The 22580-nt window shown below is 43.2% G+C and overlaps 1 protein-coding gene across 2 annotated transcripts in view; it reads right to left on the bottom strand.

Annotated features, from left to right (window-relative positions):
- Window positions 1–22580, bottom strand: part of XIRP2 (xin actin binding repeat containing 2) — a 304492-nt gene that overhangs the window by 41436 nt on the left and 240476 nt on the right. Inside the window, exons 10-11 of one of the 2 annotated variants that reach the window (XR_015878806.1) lie at window positions 10147–10217; window positions 9934–10019 (exon numbers count right to left, since the gene is read on the bottom strand). The exons of the other annotated variant lie outside the window; for it this stretch is intronic. The gene's annotated coding sequence lies outside the window, so the exon portion shown is untranslated. Of the gene's footprint in view, window positions 1–9933; window positions 10020–10146; window positions 10218–22580 lie in introns of those variants that run through there. 2 annotated transcript variants of the gene reach the window in all.

The following is a 22580-nucleotide window of genomic DNA, read 5'->3' as shown; positions in this document are numbered from 1 at the left end:
ATGTAGCTAGCTGATTTCTATGCCAATGTAGCATGACTTCTATACCAGTGTAGCTAGCTAAATAACTTATATGCTAATGTAGCTAAGTAAATAACTTTTATGGCAATGTAGATAGCTAAATAACATCTATGCCAATGTAGTTAGCTATATAACATCTATGCCAATGTAGCTAGCTGACTTCTATGCCAATGTAGCATGACTTCTATACCAATGTAGCTAGCTAAATAACGTATATGCCAATGTAGATAGCTAAATAACTTCTATGCCAATGTAGTTAGCTAAATAACATCTATGCCAATGTAGCTAGCTGACTTCTATGCCAATGTAGCTAGCTAAATAACTTCTATGCCAATGTAAATAGCTAAATAACTTTTATGTCAATGTAGCTAGCTAACTAAATGATGTGTCAATGTAGTGTGACACAGTTAGGTTAGGGGGTCCCTCTCCTGGGTAGAGGACTCCTTCCTTACACACACACACAGCAGCAGGGAAGCAGCACACCAGTCTGGATGCAAGTACAACCTGGTCGGCGCCAGTCTTTATTGTACAATGTCAGAAATATAAAGAAAACATAAATATAAATCCTAGCCCTGTCGGGGCACTAACTTCACAGGTAGTTCCCTCACTACCAGAACCTGGCAGGGCCTAGTGCCCTCGCCAGCAACAAAAGCACAGCACAACACTCACAGTTAGGTTTCCAAGTGTCTCTGAGCAAACTCCCTGCCTGCTCTCCCAGGTGAGACACTCAGCCCTAAACACACTAGGCTTATATTGGCCACTCTCAGGTGGAAACCCTAACAAGCCTGTTACCAGGCTGCGAGAACCAAAACCTGGAGTGGCCGTGGGTGGAGCCCTCCCTCTCCTCTCACCCACAACCCCCAGGTCCCAAACCGGCTTTTCAAAAAGCCGAGACTCAAGCCTGCTACACTGCAGACTTTCTCCTGGGGATTTTAAACACATAGGACAGGAATCTGGGATAAATGTCCCTGTCACAGACCACTTTACCAGTGATCCTATCACATATCCCCACCCTTTGTTTCGACCTATGGGGCGGTACAACTGAAGCCCCCAAACAATGAACGCGTGACAACGCGTCTGCTTTAGACAACAGGCCCCCTGGCCTGTGTTCCACTGAAAATTTAAAAGTTTGTAACGCGAAGAACCATCTCGTAATTCTCGCATTACTGTCCTTATTTTCGGACATCCACTTCAAAGGGGCATGGTCAGTGATCAATTTGAACTTTCTTCCGACCAAGTAGTACCTGAGAGCCTCTAACGCCCACTTTATGGCCAACGCCTCCTTCTCCACTGTGGCATAGTTTCTCTCATGTACATTCAACTTTCTACTTAGATAGAAAATAGGGTGTTCCTCACCCTCCTTGTTCTGGGACAGGACCGCTCCTATACCTACTTCTAATGCATCAGTTTGTACTATGAATTCCCTTTCAAAATTAGGAGTCATCAGGACTGGTTGGGAACACAACGCTACTTTCAACTCCTGAAAAGCTTTCTCTGCCTCAGGACTCCATTCTACCATGACTTTTTGTTTGCCTTTGGTCAGGTCAGTCAGTGGGACTGCCATGGTGGCAAAGTTGGGTATAAACCTCCTGTAGTACCCCGTAATTCCCAAGAAGGCTCTCACCTGCTTCTTATTCAGAAGCCGTGGCCAGTTTTGTATGGCATCAACTTTATTGAGCTGAGGCTTTATCAGGCCTCTGCCAATGGTGTATCCCAGATATTTTACTTCCTCCATGCCTAGACAACACTTTTTTGGGTTGGCTGTCAAACCTGCCTTATAGATGGAGTCCAACACTGCTTGTACCCTGGGTAAGTGAGACTGCCAATCAGGACTATGAATGACCACGTCATCCAGATAAGCAGCCGCATACCGTCTATGGGGCCTTAGAATCATGTCCTTCATTCTTTGGAAGGTAGCAGGTGCCCATGTAGCCCGAAGGGCAACATCTTGTACTGAAACAAGCCCTCTGGCGCTGAAAAAGCTGTCTTTTGTTTGGCGCTCTCGGTTAACGGTACTTGCCAATACCCTTTGGTTAGGTCAAGAGTGGTTAAATACCTTGCCGTCCCTAGTCTCTCAATCAGTTCATCCACTCTTGGCATCGGGTAGGCATTGAATTTTGAAACACTGTTCAACTTTCGGAAGTCATTGCAGAAACGCACACTCCCGTCGGGCTTTGGAATCAACACAATGGGACTTGACCATTCACTATGTGATTCTTCAATAACCCCTAACTCTAGCATATTTTTAATTTCTTTCGACACCGATTCTCTTTGTGCTTCTGGTAACCTATAGGGCTTTAGATTAACTTTAACCCCTGGGTCAGTGATTATGTCATGTTTAATGACCGAAGTTTTCCCAGGTACGTCAGAGAACAGCACCCTATTTCTGATCAGAAACTCCTTGACCTCTTGTTGTTGAATTGCCGACAGGGTTTTTGCCACTGTCACTTCGGGAACTAAGGGCCCTGGATTTACTCGAGGGGCTCGGACGGCCGACAGTACCGTTCTATCTTTCCAGGGCTTTAATAGATTTATATGGTATATCTGTTCCGGCTTTCTTTTCCCCGGCTGGTAAACTTTGTAATTGACCTGTCCCACTCTTTCTAAGATTTCAAATGGCCCTTGCCATTTAGCCAAAAGTTTATTTTCCACAGTGGGAACCAACACTAACACTCTGTCCCCAGGAGCAAAGCTGCGTAACCGGGCATTGCGGTTGTATACCCTCTGCTGTGCCTGTTGAGCCTGTTCCAGGTGCTCTCTCACTATCGGCACTACCGCAGCAATTCTCTCCTACATTTGAGAAACATACTCAATCACCGTTTTCTAAGGACTAGACTGCCCCTCCCATGTCTCTTTGGCAATGTCTAGTAACCCCCTTGGGTGTCTCCCATACAACAAGTCGAAGGGTGAAAACCCGGTGGAGGACTGGGGAACCTCTCTTATGGCCAACAATAAATACGGCAATAAGTAATCCCAATCCCTACCATCCTTGTCGACCACTTTCCTAAGCATGTGTTTTAACGTCTTGTTAAACCTCTCGACCAGCCCATCGGTTTGGGGGTGATAAACCGAAGTTCTTAACTGTTCAATTTTGAACAGGCGGCATAACTCTTTCATGACTTTTGACACAAATGGTGTACCCTGGTCAGTTAGTATCTCCTTGGGTATACCCAGCCTGCTAAAGACATGAACTAGCTCTCTGGCAATGGTCTTGGTTGACGTATTGCGCAACGGGATCGCTTCCGGGTACCTGGTAGCGTAATCCATTATGACCAGAATATACTGGTGTCCCCTTGCAGACTTCATTAAGGGTCCCACCAAATCCATCGCTATTCTTTCAAACGGCACCTCTATGATAGGCAATGGAACTAGTGGACCCTTAAAATGTGGCCTGGGAGCATGATACTGACACTCAGGGCAGGATGCGCAAAAGTCAGACACCTCATTATGAAGCCCGGGCCAGAAAAACCTCTGCATTATTCGCTCAGTGGTTTTCTCTACCCCTAGATGGCCTGCCGTTATATGACCATGGGCCAGATCCAACACTGTTCTTCTGTAGGCTTTGGGAACTATTAGTTGTTCCACAATATCTTCCCCCTTCTTAGTCACCTGATATAACAAATCCTGACACATTGCCATGTGGGGATAGGACAAAGGACTATCAGGGTCTACGGTTTACCATCAACTACTTTTACATTCTCCCTGGCTTTTACCAAAGTAGGGTAATTCAACTGCTCCACGGCAAAGACCTCTCTTCTGACCTCTAAATCAGGCAGACGATCACCTGGCCCAACAACACTTCCCACCTCAATGGGAGGCACATCAGTTGGTGGGCCACCGTCACGTTCCGCATTCTCTAGTTCGCCAACCATAGTAGAAAAAGGGAATAACTCTGACTCAGAAGAAACTCCCTCCTCCACTACATCGACAACCTTCTCAAATGGATCGGGGTTGTTCACTTCTGGAACAAAACGGCTTTCCCACAACTTCCAGAAGTGAGCAAAGTCTCTCCCCAATATTGCATCGTACACCAGACCATGCACCAAACCCACAGAAACTATAGCAGAGCCACATGGTGTCTCGATGTTCACCTCGGCCGTAACATAATATCGAGTATCCCCATGTATGCAGGTCACACCAACAGTTTTCCCTGTATGCCTCAAGGGGTTCACCAGCTCAGCTTTTATAAGTGTCACCAAGCTACCAGAGTCTAACAGTGCCTCTACTCGGTTGCCATCTACAGTGAGTACACACATGTGCTTATCAGTCTCAGCCTGCCGGTCAGCCGTACAGGCTGTCTGTGCAAAGAAAGACCCCCTGCGGTAGACATGAGCAGTATCACATTGCATAGGTTCAGTTGTAAGTGAACAATTAGCGGAAATATGGCCGAAGCCACCACATCGGAAACACTGAGTCATATTAATGTCTAGTCGTTTACGGAGCAAGAACCTTCCTGGCCTGGCAGGCCTGTCTCCAGGTTCTACACCCTCAGTCTTAGGTATATTCCACCGCCCAGCGCCCTTCTCCCCTGGAACAGTCTTACCAGTGTCTGTGGGAGTTCGCCGGTGCGCCATCGGGGCTCGGTGGGGCATACTCATCAGCTCCTCAGCCGCCACGTACCTCTCCACCAGCTCGACCAACTGGTCCGCGGACTTAGGGTCTGCATGGCTCACCCACTTGCGCAGAGTCACAGGTAATGATCGCAGTTACCGGTCCATCACGACCCTTTCCACGATCTGTGGTCCCGTCAGCGTCTCGGGCTGTAGCCATTTTGAGGACAGATGGACGAGGTCATGCATCTGTGAACTTGGAGGCTTGTCCCTATGGAACTCCCAGCGGTGGACCCGTTGGGCACGAACAAAGGTGGTGACTCCCAAGCGAGTTAGGATCTCCTGTTTTAGTTTTTTATAGTCCTTGGCATCAGCCAGACATAAGTCGAAATAGGCCTTTTGTGGCTCCCCAGACAAAAAAGGTGCCACCAGACTTGCCCACTGCTCCTTGGGCCAACTCTCCCTTTCGGACGTTCTTTCAAACGCGGTGAGATAGGCCTTCACATCATCGCCCGAAGTCATCTTTTGGAGGAAGTGACTGGCTCGTACGGAGTGAGTGGGGGTGGGAGGACCAGTAGCAACATCTCTGGGCCGGGCGAGCAGGTGCTGTACCACCTCTTTTATGGCCTGGCAGGTTTCCTCGATGGCGACCTGTTGTTGCCTCTGGGCTGTCTCCAAGGCTAACAGTTGCACCCTGGTGGATTCCTGCTGAGCTCTGGTAGATTCCTGCTGAAGTTTGTTTGTCTCCTGCTGAGCTGCTGTAGCTTGGAGCAAGGCCTTAATAATGTCCTCCATTTTGTCCTGGGGTGTAGGTTGGAAGCTGAACCTTGCCTCCTCTATGGGACTCCAAGGACACAGCGTTATTTCCACACTTACAAATTGGGTGTCTGTCCCTTTAATTTTTAAATGGAAAGTTTTCCTCTTGCTGCAACTTCAGTGTGTGTGGTTGCCCGCATTCTCCACCATATTGTGACACAGTTAGGTTAGGGGGTCCCTCTCTTGGGTAGAGGACTCCTTCCTTACACACACACACAGCAGCAGGGAAGCAGCACACCAGTCTGGATGCAAGTACAAGCTGGTCGGCGCCAGTCTTTATTGTACAATGTCACAAATATAAAGAAAACATAGATATAAATCCTAGCCCTGTCGGGGCACTAACTTCACAGGTAGTTCCCTCACTACCAGAACCTGGCAGGGCCTAGTGCCCTCGCCAGCAACAAAAGCACAGCACAGCACTCACAGTTAGGTTTCCAAGTGTCTCTGAGCAAACTCCCTGCATGCTCTCCCAGGTGAGACACTCAGCCCTCAACACACTAGGCTTATATTGGCCACTCTCAGGTGGAAACCCTAACAAGCCTGTTACCAGGCTGCGAGAACCATAACCTGGAGTGGCCGTGGGTGGAGACCTCCCTCTCCTCTCACCCACAACCCCCAGGTCCCAAACCGGCTTTTCAAAAAGCCGAGACTCAAGCCTGCTACACTGCAGACTTTCTCCTGGGGATTTTAAACACATAGGACAGGAATCTGGGATAAATGTCCCTGTCACAGACCACTTTACCAGTGATCCTATCACAGTAGCTACTATAGCTGCATAACTTCTAAGTCAATGTAGCTAGCTAAATAACTTTTATGCCAATATACCTAGCTAAAACTTATTTGTTTATTGAAAATCATGGACACTATATACAGTAATAATGACACAAAGGTTCATTTGAATCACTAACATCATACAAAAACATACACAAATGTAAACACTCTTGTGATTAACGTCTGTTGAGTGTAGAAATTATTCCATGAAGTGCAGGTGAATTTACAGAAAAGAGATTGATGCGAATGTGGAGTGTAGCCTCATTTGAACTTAGATTTATATGTTATGACACTGCCATAATCTCTGTCTTTTTTGTTTTTGCTTAAAAACATTGGGAAAAAAGGAAAATCACAATGCAAATAGAATGCTAGCAAATACGTAAATACGCAAATAGAATGCTAGCAAATACGTAAATACGCAAATAGAATGCTAGCAAATACGTAAAGTAAAAGTGGCAATGAGTATGGTGACCCTAAAAACATTAGTAAAATGCATGTAATGAATACTAGTTGGCTTGAGTGCACTATTGTTAGTGGGCCTGATTCATTAAGGATTGCAACTGCAACAGCGCCCGCAGTTGGCCGATTGTTGCATGCTGCACATGCATCCGGTGCACGTGCACGAAGGCACCACTGCAATTGCACTGCAATCACACAGACCACGGAGAGCCATCCCAGCGTGATTGACAGGCAGTGAGCGTTTGGGGGTGGAGACGGGGGAGTGGTTGGAGAAAAGCAACCGCGTCTGTCCATTTGAATGCGATTGCATGGCGATTACGGAGCTGCGATCGCAATAGCGATCCTTAATTAATCAGGCCCAGTGTCTTTATTGCCATCTGATTCTAAATATTTACAGCACTTTTTCTGGCCGGCTAGATCATGTATTTAATCTGCAATTACGTCTGGTGATTCAGTAAATATGATAACCACTGAAATATTTTGATGTTCTACACAAGTGTTCAGCATAAATATACAATTTATTTCAGGTGCTTGAACTTTTTATTGATGTGCTGTCATCCGTTCACATAAAACATATCAGAATACTATATAAAATCTAATTATTTGTGGAAAACACAGATGTAAGATGAATAAATATGAATTCACTTTTATGTTTCATCACTCATACAGATGTATCTGGAGAAACAGAGTCTCCTGGAAACTCATTTTCACCATAATGTCACCTTTCTGAACATGTTTGCTTGACCTGTAGTAAGTTAGTTTGTGTAGCATAACACATGGAAATTGGTTCTGCGCTTGCCCCCAAAAAAGTCCACATGCATATGCTATTGGGAACAGAAGTACACCCACACATAGATGCACTGGTGTCACTAGGGGAGTGTGGACTGCACCAGGTGACACCATCCGAGGGGTTACACAAAAATAGCAGAGCTGCTTTACTATTTTGGTGTCACCCCCTCTGATGTTGTCACAGAGTAGCCACACTTCAAGGGGAGCCAGGGTAGAGACTGGGGGCTGCTCCCAGCAGCTGCTGGAGCACTGGGTAAGAGCACAGTGTGCTGAGAACGGGGGTGTGACATGTGATCAAGCCACACCAAGATTGGTGTGGCTTCATGCCACGTGGTCATGCCTCCTTGTACGCGTGGCGGAGGCGCAGGAGAGGATGCCTGCCAGCCGCCCCGGGTGTCATGAAGGTCAGTGACACCGCTGCACAGATGTTCTTATGCCTGTCATAGTTGTACAAATTACAGGTGCCTGAGAGCTGGTGCAATTACACATCGATAATGGTCTTCACCAGCACTAGCTTGCAGCTTCTGATTGGCTGATTGTGGATTCACCGCTGAAGCTGATAGGTGCTTTCATCATTACAGGTGCACAGGATGATGTGATTTTATTTAAGCAAGATATTTTTTCATACCCAAAAAAAGCTCTGTTATGCTGAAGAGATTTTTTTTATCTTATTCAAACCTAATAGCGAATGCGTGCCTCATTATATAAAATGTTTATTTTTTTTTAATTGGGTGTATGTGTGGCTGTGGCTTTGGACGCAAATGCCCTCAAATTCCGCATGAGACCATAGTCTTTTTGTCAGTCTTGTACTTTAGAGTGGTTTAGATATTTACCTTTTTTTCCTATTATGGTGACAAATGAGTGTAAATATTGGATAATTCCTGCCTTGAAAGTAATTTTTTTTGTCAGCCACTTGATTTGGAAGCACAAAGGTAAAATGAAATAGAACAGAATGAGAAATGTTGCAGAAATGCTTTAATTTTCCGCATCAATTACAGAAGCATGTTCTGTAGAATTCCATTACAGGATCCCTGGACATGATACAATTTTGTTGTTAATATTCTCTGAGAATCTACAATGTCCCGTTGTATTTAGCTATCCTATCTAGTTTCTAGGTTATTTCATTTGCAACATAGTTGTTATTATCAGTGCTATAATATACAAGTGTGGGAAACACGTTCTCCGTAAAGTTATGAAAAACCATGATCGTCAGAAAATAATCATTCATGTTTGGTGATAATATTCTACACAAAGATGTGATTACAGTATACAGTATATTATTTACAGCTGTAAGCAGAATATCTGCTAATTTAATGACCAGGCAAATGCTGGATCATTGTAGGGAAAGACAGGGGTCTAAATATAATTTAGCAAAAGAAAAAAAAATGGTATTATACATTTCAGATATCTGTAGTTTAACTCTTTCACTGCCAATCACGCTATACTGTCTACGTGAAAGAGATGTTTTACTATGACTCAGATCATCTCTGCCACAGCTCCCCTAGTGGTAAAGTATCTGATTACGTTGTGGGTACACACTTAGCGACCCACCAATGTGATGCCCAATGGTGCCGTTAATATCGGGCTGGTGGTACACACTGCACGGTCTGGTAAGTGACCGCCCAAAATATTGTTCACCAGCACCATTGACCTTGCTAGGTCGCTCCATCGGCTGTGCATGCAGGCCAATGGAACGACCCCAAGGAATGACCCTTGGGAGCACAAATAGTCGGTACACACCAGACGATGTGCCCGATATATCATCCCGATCTGCGGGATCAGGCGACATATCGTCTAGTCAGGGGCGTATTAAGAGAGGAGGAGGCCTGTGTGCATTCCACATCCAGGGCCCCCTCCTCTCTCCCCTGCGGCTGGTGGCAGACTGTCACGTCTCACCGCTGTCCGCAGCATCAGTAAATTCTGGGCACTAGTCTACTGCACATGTGCAGGTCACCAGGGAAATGGCGCAGCCACCATATTCCCGGCATTTTCCTCACTGTGCATTCGCAAAACGCTGGAAAAATGGCTGTGGTGTCCATTTTCCAGCGTTTTGTGCAGGGCTGAGACACCCGACGTGGGACCTCGGAGAAGTAAGTATTAGTTAATATGGGTGCAGGTTGTGCGGTGCGGGCCCCGTGTGCACCGCACACCTTGCACCCATTACACTGGGGAACAGTCAATCTGTTGCCAGCGATTTAAGAGTCGATTTCGATTAATTTTGTGCTCCTGATCATGAATATGCCATGCTTATTTTTCAATTGGTTCTAGTTTTTGATATATGCATATGTCTTTAATATTATAAAAAAATTAATGTTAAAAATAGTTAAAAAGATATATTTTTTATTCTGATTAAATTTGATTCCTAAAATGTTATAAAAAGTCACAGGATAATTACATACATAATTGTTAGGAAGCTATGAAAACCTTTTTTTGTAGGATTTTCTTTTGTATTCTTGTTGCGGTCAGTCCCTCTGCAGACTCCAACAGTAATTGGCCATCATGTGACGATCTCACCTTCCTTGATATCTTACTTCCATTACCTGAATTTCCTGGTGGAACTGTTCACCCTGTTCTTCGCTTAAATCTCCTAGATTGGACAGGAAGTGATCTAAATGGCTGTACAAAACATTTACTTTAATACTCATGTTGGCACCAACTTTCTCGAAACATTTTAGCATGTTGTGGACTAATTCATGATAGTTGTTTGCCTTGTCATTTTGAATTTTGAATGACAAACACATACCTCAGCCATGCTTCAGATTCGGTTTCAGTCATAAATGTCGTAAAATTTGGATCCTTCACCAGTTTCCGTATCTGTGGGCCGTCAAAAATTTGTGCCTTTAATTTTTCAATACTATGAGATTGAAATGTTCGACAAATATACGTGAAACAATCGCCTGACTTTTCCAATAGTTTTACAAATTGTTTCATTAAACCCAGTTTGATATGGAGAGGCGGCAGTATGATTTTTTTTCCTGTCAATTAAGGGCTCATGAATGATGTTGGCTTCTCCTACAGTTATAACTTCTCTTGGAGGCCATACGGTCTGCTGCAAGTGCTTTTGCTTTGCACAACTATCCTGTAAGCATATGTGACAAGGATACTTAGTATATCCACTTTGCTGCCCAAGAAAAAAGTTTACCATTTTTAAATCGACGCAAACAGACCACTGATGCTGAGAATAAGCAATTTTTTCTAAAACTAATTTGATATTTTCATACTGTTCTTTAAGGTTTGTTAAATGACCGATAGGAATCGACGCAAATTTATTCTGATTGTGCAGTAATACACATTTTAAGCTCCTTTTAGAACTATCCAAACAGAGCCGCCAGTCTTCTGCTCAATAGTCTGGTAAGCCCATCATCTGGAAAAGTTCCGGAATATTGTTGCAATACACAAGATTGTTATCTTGGCTAAAGAACAGCTAGTATAGCTTGCTCTCTATTTCGATACGACGTTATAGTAACATCCGGATCAAGACAGTGCTTTTCTTGAAGTCTGGATGCTAAAAGCTCAGCTCCTTTTTTCGAAAAATTCAAGTCACAAATTAAATCGTTTAGTTCCTATTGAGAAAATTTGTTTGGAGTAGAGGAACTTTCTTCAAACTCACTTTCATCTGTGTTGTCACTTGCACTGGATGAAATTAACATCATCACATTCAACTTCACACAAAGAACTGAATGATGGTGGAGGTAAATCTTGCTATGTGGTATCGGTTGTTTTGCAGAATTCATACTTGGATATTCCCGTTTGCATTTTTCAAATTGATTCATACCGTTCACATTTACAGCACAAAAATAGCAGTCACTCAAGTGATCTTTTGGCTCACACCACATCATAGCTATGCCGAAATTAAGTCCTTTTCGATCACCTTTAGTCCAATTGCTGAGTGATTCCACGCAGGTTTTACAAGCTTTGTGAGGCACCCAAATCTTGTCTTGCTGGCTTATGTGACGTCCAAAATAAGCCTGATACGCTTGTTTTACGAATACAGTTATATTTTTTCTTTCTTTTGCAACACTATATTTGCCACAAATATAACAAAAAATATCAGGGTTGTTTGTACACTGTCTCCGAGAAGAACTAATTTTTACGGCGAAAACGTTTTGTTTCAGACATTCGGTGCTAACGCCCAACAAAAGCCAAGGATGTACTGAACAAAATAAGCCCAAACGGCGGGAAATTGGTTGTGGTGGGACAGAGAGAGGGCCGAACAAAGGAACAGGAGGTGTGCTAACTGCGTCACTCGGTCCTCTCCATTGCTCCTCTCTGTATGCTGGGAGGAGGCGTGGCTGTGGTCTGAGGATGTCCCAGCATGCTCAGCAGTGCACTGCCACGCCTCCTCCCAGCGTTAGTGAGGAGATATGAATGTGTTATGTGTTGCTCCTCCCTGTATGCTGGGAGGAGGCGTGGCTGTGGTCTGAGGATGTCCCAGCAGGCTCAGCAGTGCACTAGCCACGCCTCCTCCCAGCGTTAGTGAGGAGATATGAATGTGTTATGTGTCTCAAACGTGACTACCAGCTACGTTATCACAAATAAAACAAATTCTTGTTATTGTTGAAAGAGGGAAGTTGTTAAAAAAACAAAACTAAGTCGATTCTGTTAAGTAAAGCAGGCCTAGACTAGTAAGGTACTTCAAATGGAGAAAATAATTGAATTTTATAATTTTTCATTAATTGGAAAACTGGAACCAATTCAGCTATAGCGAAGTTCTAATGTGAATATAGGACCTGCGAGTACTCTCAAACCGAACTTAAATCCTTGGCAAGAAAAAAAATATTTTTTTGTTCCCCAGTGTTGTAGATACGCTCTGCGTCTAATGTGTACTCAGCTTTAGATACTGATTAACAAATCCATTAATGAGAAGTCCATGTAAATAATAGGTGTCTTTCTTTTTGTGTGTGTGGAAAACTCCAAAGTTACACCATGGATTATTAAACCATCCAAGTTAATGTAAAAATGTGTACATGAGATCAGTTCGGGGTGTCACCATCTAAAATATACATCACATGACACATTTATAACTACTGTTTCCAGATGTTGGGAAATTATGGGTTAAAATTGTAATGTGCTAGGAAACATCCTGCAAATTGGGAATGGAACCCTTCAGGGTAGAGCCCTAATTAAAATGAATTCTCTTTTTCTTTTTAGATTGCTCAGCCTAGAGTGAACATTGTTTATAAACCTTCCCAAAAAGTCAATTAAAAAGTCACATTATAACCAGCTAATTACAAGACAGTATTTTACATATATAATTCCTTGAGATACAATGCACCAGTTTTACAAAGCAACTACAAATGAGAAACAATCCTTTATGGAGGAAAGAAAAAAATAAAAATAAAATGATATGTAAATGCTGGGAGGGAGAGCGAGGGGTGATACAATTATATAGCAAATTTATTCACAAATGGAAAACTACAAAAGGACTTCATATTAAACCTCTCTATTTAATCCAGATTTCGCTGGGGGCTCTGAAATATTTGATCTGTTCTACTCAGTCAATTATTATATTGATCTTCATCTAATCTTTATATAGTTTATGCCATAAAGCTTCATAACAATTGACTGTGATGAATGTCACTCTCTACAGTGCATAGAAACTGATGCATCACATTGTGCTGTATTTGTATAATAACATGTAGTAATGCGATCACTTAAAGATCATACTGTGCACCGTACATCATCTTCTTTTTTTAATAAAATGCCAAGGATTAAAGAAATCACACAGGTACATTTCACAATTGATAAGTGCATTTTTTTTTAAAACAAAATATACAATCACATCATACAAGTTTCATTAAAATTCCAATCCTATGGGGCAGATGCAGGGGCACTGAGAGCTGTGACGAGCCCAGGAAAGGGAGCGTGACCTAACCGTTGGAGGCGTGGCCACGCCCCCTTAGGATTGAATAAAAATAAAAGATTATCATTTTGCAGTGGCGCTGTGCTGGGGAGGGGGGCGCTGTGAGCCCCTCAGCCTGGCACAAAGCCAGGGTAGGGAGTGATCAGTGTGATCGCTCCCCCCCACAGGCATAGGAGACTGCTGCGGCTGCTGCTCAGCAGCCGCGAGCAGTCTCTCACTACAACCCAATACACAGCAGGTGTGCTGCAGGGGCATTTCTGTAATGGGTGAAGGGTAGACGGGCCCCTGGGTCCAGGGGGGACCAACACTGCACACCCTGCACCCATATTTTTAATTTTACAACTTACCAGCAGCGGAGTCCCATGTTGGCGCCGGTATCATCGCTGTCAAAATCACCTGGAAAATGCCTGCTGCGGCCATTTTCCCCATGTTTTGCGCATGCGCATTAGGGAAAACACCAGGAAAGTGGCTGCTGTGCCATTTTCCCGGTGACCTGCACTGTAGACTCTGGGCAGACTCTAGTGCCCAGAGTCTACCGGTGCGGCGCTATGCTCAGTGCGCAGCCGGCCACCAGAGAGAGAGGAGGGGACCCTGGACATAGACTGCACACGGGCCCCTCTGCTCTTGAAACGCCCCTGGTGTTCTGGGCTGCTGTGAGGTAAGAAGAAGGGCGGCCGCTAACTGGATTTCCACACAAAGGTCTCTATTTACTACAATCCGCATATTGAATGCGGATTGTAGTGTGATATTACCGAGTGAATTCGCATTGCGAATTCAGGCAATATCACAGGGATTTACTATAAATCCCTTGCAGGGACAGAGCTTGTGATAAAGCTCTGTCCCTGCGGATCCCATCCGCACTCTAGTCGCGTTTTATTTTTGGAAAAAATACCGTGACTAAGAGCCCGCGCATGCGCCGACCCACCATCGCTGCTACCCCCCACCGACGCTAAGCCCCGCCACCCGCGATCGCGGACCCCCGCGACCCCCCCCCTCCCTTCATTACACTTACCTGCATCCTCCTGGCCTCCGGTGATCTTCTCCGGGCTTCCTGATCAGGTGGTCTCCCATACTGCACTGGGACCCGATCACCTGATGACCGGGCCGCAGTGCACTATGGGAGACCAGCTGACCGGAGAGGAGCCATCACCGGAGGCCCGATCACCGGTCCCTGTATTCAGGTAAGTAAAAAAAAATGTTTCAATTTTTTTTTCTTTGTTTTACAGCAATCAGCTTGCGGTCTGTTTAGACCACATAGCTGATTACTGGTACCGGCTCCCGCCTCTGCTCTCCCTGGACCCTGGATAACACCACCTCCATGTGGCGTTATTATCACAGGGCTTCCCCCGGTATTTTTTTACAATTTATTTTTAGTAACTCTGGTCGGATCACATTTCCCATTACAATTATGGGAAATGCGATCTGCTTTACTAAAAATAAGTGATACTAGGGGTTGGAGTAGAATTTTACTAATTCTACTCCAATTGCCCTGTAATAACTACAGGTGAAACTAAAATAATGTGAAAAGGGTGTGAAAACACCCTTTTTCACTTTATTTTAGTAAAAATAATGTTAATAAATAGAGCCCAAAGACTTAATTGCAGTACTCTACCCTGGATATAAAAGAACTTTGAATACTGGATGATATGCTTTCCTCTGCAAGAATCCAATAGGTGGCTGGGTACTTCTTTTGTGTGAAATGCTCTTGTACAGGATTTTAATGTGAGTGTGCCAAAGTCCTCTTTTGAAAGATATCAATCACAGGGCTTCATTTATTTTATTTTCGTACATACGATATATCTTGAGACAATTATTCACTAAATAGCAATATAAGCTGTGAAATTGGAGGAATTCCCAATTTATGATTGAACTGTACTGGTGTGTGTAATATTTTGATAATGGTCTGGATTTTATTGCACGCTTGGAATGGAAAATTAGTGTTAGTTACTTATTTTATAGTTTGTAAGATCTATCTTATATACTGTATGGTTAGTTTTGTAATTACTTTAGTATTCATCAGGGAAGTTGAGTATTATAAGGAATAATGCACCCCTACTATAAACTATTATATATATTATGCACATATAAAAGCATAAGGCTGTGCATATCGAAACAAGTAATACACAGACTCACATTGATAGGGTCACACTAACCGACACTAAAAGAGAAGGATGTCCTGAAAGACTGACACACTAACAGACCGACATCCTCACTGATAGACTGACATCCTCACTGACAGACTGACATCCTCACTGACAGACTGACATCCTCACTGACAGACTGACATCCTCACTGACAGACTGATATCCACACTGACAGAAGCCTTTCCTCCCAACAGCTCTGAGTGGAAAATACTGAATCTCTTCCCACAAAATACTGTGATTGCCACAGCAATGCTTTAGACCCAGAAAGCATTAGTTTGTGGACTTCAACGGGTCCTATTTGTCATGTTCTGATATTGGAATGAATCAATTATACAACAATTATTTCTAAAAATATCAATAAACGAGTGACATTGTTTTCTCTGTCTTAAGGGGGGTATCCACTTAGCGCTTTAACCAAGCGATTGCACGATAACTACGTCTACGTGCAATCATTTGCAAATCGAGCATGCATTGTGCATGCATCGGGCATGTTTTGGTTGGAAGCGACCAGCGATGCGCGTGCCCGCTGGTTGCTTCCGACATCCGACATTGCATGTACATGCTGGTCAACCTGACGATCTCGTCAGGTTCAGCATGTGCGGGGATGAGGGATGTGCCCTGGACTGAGTGAGTGAACGTTCAGTCTAGGCACATCACTAGATATACAAACGAGAGCACGATTACAATGTCGTAATCGTGCTCTCGTTTGTATATCTATAAGTGGATTTTCATTATATATGGATTGTGCCATTTGATAGAATTTTACAGACTCTTTCTAATGTTTTTTTTTTAAACAGAATTTATTTTATTTCTATAAAAACATTTATACAAACCATATTATTTAAATGTATTTCTACATCCAGCTTCCTCTGTACCATAAACAACTTATGTATTATTGTATTTATCTAAATAGAGACAAAACTAGAATAACACTCTACCTTTCATGCATGTCGCAACAAAAGGAAATGATTCAATGTTACAAGACTGTATGTACATTCCCATCTATAGAAAAGAAGATTCAGCTCTCAGATAAGTTAGTGGAGCTCACAAGTGCTTACACAATAACCTCCCTCTATCCTGAATGGAATCTCCTTGACATTCTGACATCCAGAAAACCATTCATTCAGGTTCTCTACCCTCAAGCCCCTCTCACCTATTACTGATTTGTAAGATGTCTTTGATTTGATGGGAGGTGAGTGCTGAGCATTATTCAGATGGTGCGTTGTTCTAGGTCTTATAAAAACCTGAATGGTTTCTGAGAACAAATAGCATTTCTTGGAAATGTTTCCCATACATCCCAAAGCGTCTTATTTTAAACTACAGTTTACAAAAAGTAGCAGCAGTGTATTTTACGTTTCCCTTTAGTCACAGTGACTACAATTACAGTACTGTATCCAAGTTTCCTAATACAGTAACTTTTGTTTCCATTCAAAATACTTAACCACTTGCCTGGCATGGTCACATCTGATGCGACCAGTCAGAATTGCACATTGGGTGGCTGCTGGATGATAATCTTCCAGCAGCCGCTAATCTCAGAGGGACCTACCGGCACCTCTGCATCCTTGTATCATTCCCTAGTGACTGCCGGTGTGGCGATCATTGCTGATAGGACAGCCCGACTGCAACTCCCACCCAGCAGCGAGGAGCAGCCGCTGGGAAAATGTCATGTTGCTATGTCCTGATTATCCATGTTCTGTAATGCTGAGCAGTCATTATTTTTTATTTGATTTTTTAAAATTGATATTACTATAAAGGGGGAAAATTCAATTGTTGGCAAAGGATGCGAGTTGCCGTTGCTGCGGCATTTAAACACTGACAATGGCAGCCCGTTTCGCACCACTCGCCCGGCCAGCCGAATGCCGATTCACACAAAAGTGCTCGCACTTTTGTGCAAGATCCTGCTTCTGTAAAGATTCAGTCGGGCAAATGGATTTGACCCTAATTAAATTCATCCTATGTTTTTTTTTTTTAAATATGTATTTGTTTTATAACATCGCATTGGATAAGTTAGAAATAGATGTTCTTGACCTAATTTAATCATAAAAAAATACTGACAATTTCTGAGCGGCTTTTAAGAAAAAATATTAGCCAGATAAGTGGTTAACTCACTGCACCTGATTCTGAGTCGGACGCACCTATAGTCACTTTTCTGTACGTGCGCGGCAGCATACTTTCTTCCTTATGCTAATGTAGGAAACTGCCGATGTACAGTATACCGGATATCCATGCGTATGCCTCAGGAAGCCCCCCTCCCCCCACTGTATTTACATACACTGCTGCCACCATTAGTATGATCTTTCAGACACTGGCATCCCATCATGCGTACAGAAGTCAGCTTGCATGCCCACGACATTCCCATGACAATCACATTACACTCCCTCGAGACAGATCGGTTCCGTGCATGCGCATAGTTGCCACTCAGTGCAAATTTAGCTGAACAGTGCAGTCATTGCAGTGTTTTAGGACATATAATAAAACAAGATATAGAAAATCCCAGCTGCTGTCTAGGTGTTCTATATACATTATTGCTGGACTTTATCCTTCCTATCCATTCTCAGCAACAATAAGCAATAGTGCTTATGATGCATACAGTAAATAACAGATAATATACAGTACATAGAAGTAAAACAATAAATAGTAACTTGAATAACAATTGAACAAAATTGTCCTACAGTATGTATAAAAATTTAACAAAATTGTCCTACAGTATGTATAAAAATGTAACAAAATTGTCCTACAGTATGTATAAAAATTGAGGGCCGGATTCAATTAGAAGCGAAAAGTGCCGTTTGGAGATAAGTCTCTGAGGATTCGGAACTATCCGCCTGTTTTCAAAGTATCTCCATATTCAATTCCAGGACAAATTCACCTAAGCAGAAACTCAGTACAATGTAATAGGCGGAAAAGTAACTCCTATGAATAGCACGTGAAAAAAAGTGCAAAATCGTTATTTTGGGGTGCAAACGTTGGGGAAACAACTCAGAACCCTCGAGACAGCCCCCCAAAGGATAAATTATCAATAAAAAAAAACAATTACCTCAGAACACCCCAAAAAGTACTTTTGTTTTGGGGGCGAAAAAGTAAAAAGTGGGGTGATGAGAATAAAAAGTAGCGAAATAGACTTCTTGGGGGTCTGGAAGGATGGGTCAGGTGTTTTTAGGATTGCAGGTGCATTCCGCAGGGGTGTTTTTGAAGTTTTTTAAAAGTTCACTTTAGAGACATAAAAATATGCTAGAACCAATTTTCAAGTACCCCAAATTTCTCTGGACTACTTATTTTAACCAGAGAATACTGCTTTATGCCATTCTTCACCACTTTTACAAAGACACTAATAAGGGCTATTAGTATACATCTACATTGCTTCCCTATGTTAGTGCCTCTATTATTGGGGTACAGACTGATTCCCCAATTCTGACAGTACTTTTCGCCTGTTCCGCATTCACCGCTTTCCGTTTTCTTTCCGTTTTTGCCTGTTTAGGAATTGAAAAGGGCAAAAAGCGGGGACGCGCACGGAAAGCTTTCCCCTCCGAAACAGGCGAAGGAGGTGGAAAGCTGGCCAGGTGAAACTTTTCCGACTTTTTGCCTCTAATTGAATACGGGCCTGAATAGGGAATAATTGAAAAATCTCCCTAAAAACATACAAACTCTAGGCAAAACTAGGTACTTTGATAATAGTGATACTGATATTAATATTGATATTATGTAAACATTTTGGTTTCAACATTTGTGGCTTAAAGTCTCAGAGCCAACAAAACCGTGCAAGTAATAACACTACAGTGCCAGGCAGTGTGCAGCACAGACATTATCCGATTCCAGCATCTTAACACACCAGCAAATAGCAGCAGTCACCTTGCTCAGCTAATTATGTAAAATAGTAACCAAGGATAACTAACACAACTCTCATAGATACAATGGTATGGTTTTGACCTTAAAAGAAACAAATGCGCATGTCACATGAGTTAAGCAGCGGTTCTGGTGCAATCACTGTGGCTACACTTTCACAAGAACCTACAGTACAGTATCATGTAATGTATAGTGCAACTGCAGAAGCCAATGAAGTTTTCCCTATGTACCTTATGTATTATGATGAGACCGTTCTTCGATGCCAAAAATACTTATTTTGTGCTGGAGTCAGCAATTCCCACAAGATCTAACACATTACTTTCAAATTCAGGCTTATCGTTACAAAACAGAAGACAGACTGCAGGCTGCTTTTTGTCCGAAACGTCAGTTGTCTCATCTGTCACTGCAGAAAATACCCATTGTGTCAAAGTTATACACAGAATGTCATTGTAGTGTGACATTGGTTGCCTTCTGCTTTCCTAGGGTGACCTTTTCTATCACTTCTTTCTAGGACAAACTCTTCAAAAACTTTACAAAAGCTTCTACATTCAACATTGGCATGTCTTGTTCCATAAAACTACACATATTAGCTTCCAAGAGCATTCTCTCTTTGGGCCTGATTCAGAGCCGGTCGCTATTTGCGCTCACTCGTCCAGAAAATAGGGGTGGCTATTCAAATCAACCGTTCGCTGTTTGCGGTCTGTTCACGCCTCTAGGTCTGAACGAGCGAACAAAACTTGCGTTCGTTTTTTGGGAAACTACGCCCCCTGGCCGCTCGCATCCTACGTCATGTCCGCTATTTATTAGATTAATCGAGTACATCGAACAGGGTATGAGCTGCTCGCTATTCTTGTGGTTGGTTTTTGCTACCACAATTTTGCGAGCAGTTCTGGCTCTAAAATAACCCAGTGACGTGGTCAATGATGCTGCTGTTTTAAATATGCACACCCATAAAACGCCCGTTTTGACCTTTAAGCACGCCTGCGATCGGATCTCCACTCCCCGTTTTCAAGCACCTTCCCCTGTTCCCACCCACATACGCCTCATTCTGTCACTCAAAATAGCAGGCATTCGCTATTTAGCGAACAAACGATTTTCGGCCGCACTGACTGGTTCGCGCATGCGTATTACGATCCGTACGCATGCGCAGTTGGGCAAACATCGCTCGGAGCGAACGAGCAGCCACTTGCGTCCGGCTCTGAATCAGGGCCTTTGTCTCTAGGGGGTATATTTACTAAAGGTATATTTTAATCAATTTTGATTGATCCGATGAAAATCAATTAACATGGATGTTGTGTTTCTGGGGCTAAATCACACATTTACTAACAGCCAATTTATTATTTTTTTTTAAATGTGTGGTTTGGCCCCAGAAACACAACATCAATGTTTAATTGATTTTCGTCGGTTTTAAATAAGTCAAAATTGATTAATATTGACTTTTAATAAGTATACCCCATGGTCCTGTTTGAAGCGTATGTCGAAGTGAGTAGATTGGCACCTGGACATTGATATTGATATTATGTAAACAATTTGGTTTCAACATTTGTTGCTTAAAGATTCAGTGGCCCATGTACTAAAGGGATCAAAAGGAACTTGTACATATCATTTCTCAATATGTACTAAGGGGTTTTCTCTGCCTCCTACCTGCTAACGCTAACAGCAGGCAACAATATCACGCTGCAGGCTCTAATTGTCCCAGCTGTTAGTAAACAGAAATGTCACTTACCGTTGGCTGTCTTCTCTAGCGTCGGCTTTATCACCTCCAGCTGCCGTAATCTCATTCTCCAGCAGGAAGTGACCTCTCTGTCACTTTTGCTGATTTCAATAAACTTTGTTTAAAAAAAAAAAGTCGCTGCTGCAGCTCAACGGGTGAGAGGAGAGATTCCACAGTCTCTGCTCAGCTGCCCGACACCGCCGAGGGGTGACTTACAGTAACATTCACTCTCCACGGCGGGTCTATTTTTAGTACACAGCGCGGTAGCCTCCTCCTGCTTATTACCGATAGCAGGTGTAGCAGGAGGGGCATTAATTCCACGGTAAGTGGTGTGTTAGTACATACACCTGTCAGCGCCAACATATTGCATGTTGTTAATATGGACATGAGTCTTTGCATGTTTTATAAGGACAGATTTGCCATTTCCATTGATTTTAAAGTCCCTGTTGCAAGCTTTGCAGGATGCCACATAATTAGATTTTTTAACCAACCAATCTTTTAGTTCTGTAACTATTAACCATGAATTATGAGTGCTGTAGTATGACTTATTTGTACTGACATATGTATGACTAGGAGCAGGGCCGGGCTAACAATGGGGAGGGTGGAGCCCACCATGAAAATAGGCCTCCACGAACCACTATAGTCTAGACAATGTTGACAAGAATCTTTTTTTCCTATCACCACCAATGGCATTGCAAAGCCCCGCTAATTCACCCCCGGCTGTCCTAAGCCCTGCCCATTCACCTCAAGTAAGTCTTAAGCCCCACCTATTCACCCCGGCTGTTTGAAGTCCCACCCATTTTTTCATGTTTGCCAAAGCATCGCCTACCAGCAGCCACCTGAAGCCCTGCCCCATGGCAGTCTGAAGCTCTGTCCATTCACCCTCCCTTTGCAACTGCAATGTGGCAGCTGGGCAACGAAATTATGTTAAATGCGGACCCGCAAAGGCTGAGCTGCTGGTAGAAATAGTGGGCTGAGGAACACATGGACACAGGACAGCTGTCACATGCATCAACAGGTCAGTGTACTGTCTGGTGCTGCACTGTGGGCTGTATGTATGTATATATATATATATATATATATACACACTGTATATATATCTCTGTAACACTGCTGCCACATTGATGCTACACTTGCGGATGCTGCCATGCTGTGAATATCTGGAGGAAGGTTTCTGTGCAAACTGAAATGTAGATAAGGATGATATGACATTTTGTGTAATAAATGTGCTTTATTTCAACAATAAGTCTGGAGAGTGCGCTTCACACGGCAATTGCAGGGTAACTATTGTATGCATGGATTGTTTTAGGCTGGTTACACACTACAACGATATCTGCACAATTTGTTATTTCCAGGCAAATTGGGATGACAAATCATGCAGTGTGTATGCACAATTGCATGCTCATTGAATTGCACAGTGTGTATGGGCAATCATGGATGGTCCGGGAGGAAGGGAATTTGTCCCGATTGCCCATCGTTGTAGTGTGTACCCAGCCTTAGGACTGAATATTAAGGAGCACCCCAGCAATAACACTGATGCGGATCAGAGTGCAGAAATGCTATATCTGTCAGTGCCACCACCATCTTTAGTGTCTTCTTCAGATTGACGTCAA

Source organism: Taudactylus pleione, unplaced genomic scaffold (assembly GCF_031769625.1).
Source record: "Taudactylus pleione unplaced genomic scaffold, aTauple2 ptg000156l, whole genome shotgun sequence".
NCBI classification, from domain to species: domain Eukaryota; kingdom Metazoa; phylum Chordata; class Amphibia; order Anura; family Myobatrachidae; genus Taudactylus; species Taudactylus pleione.
Note: the sequence above shows the minus strand (reverse complement) of the source record. Positions and strands in the feature narration are given on the sequence as shown.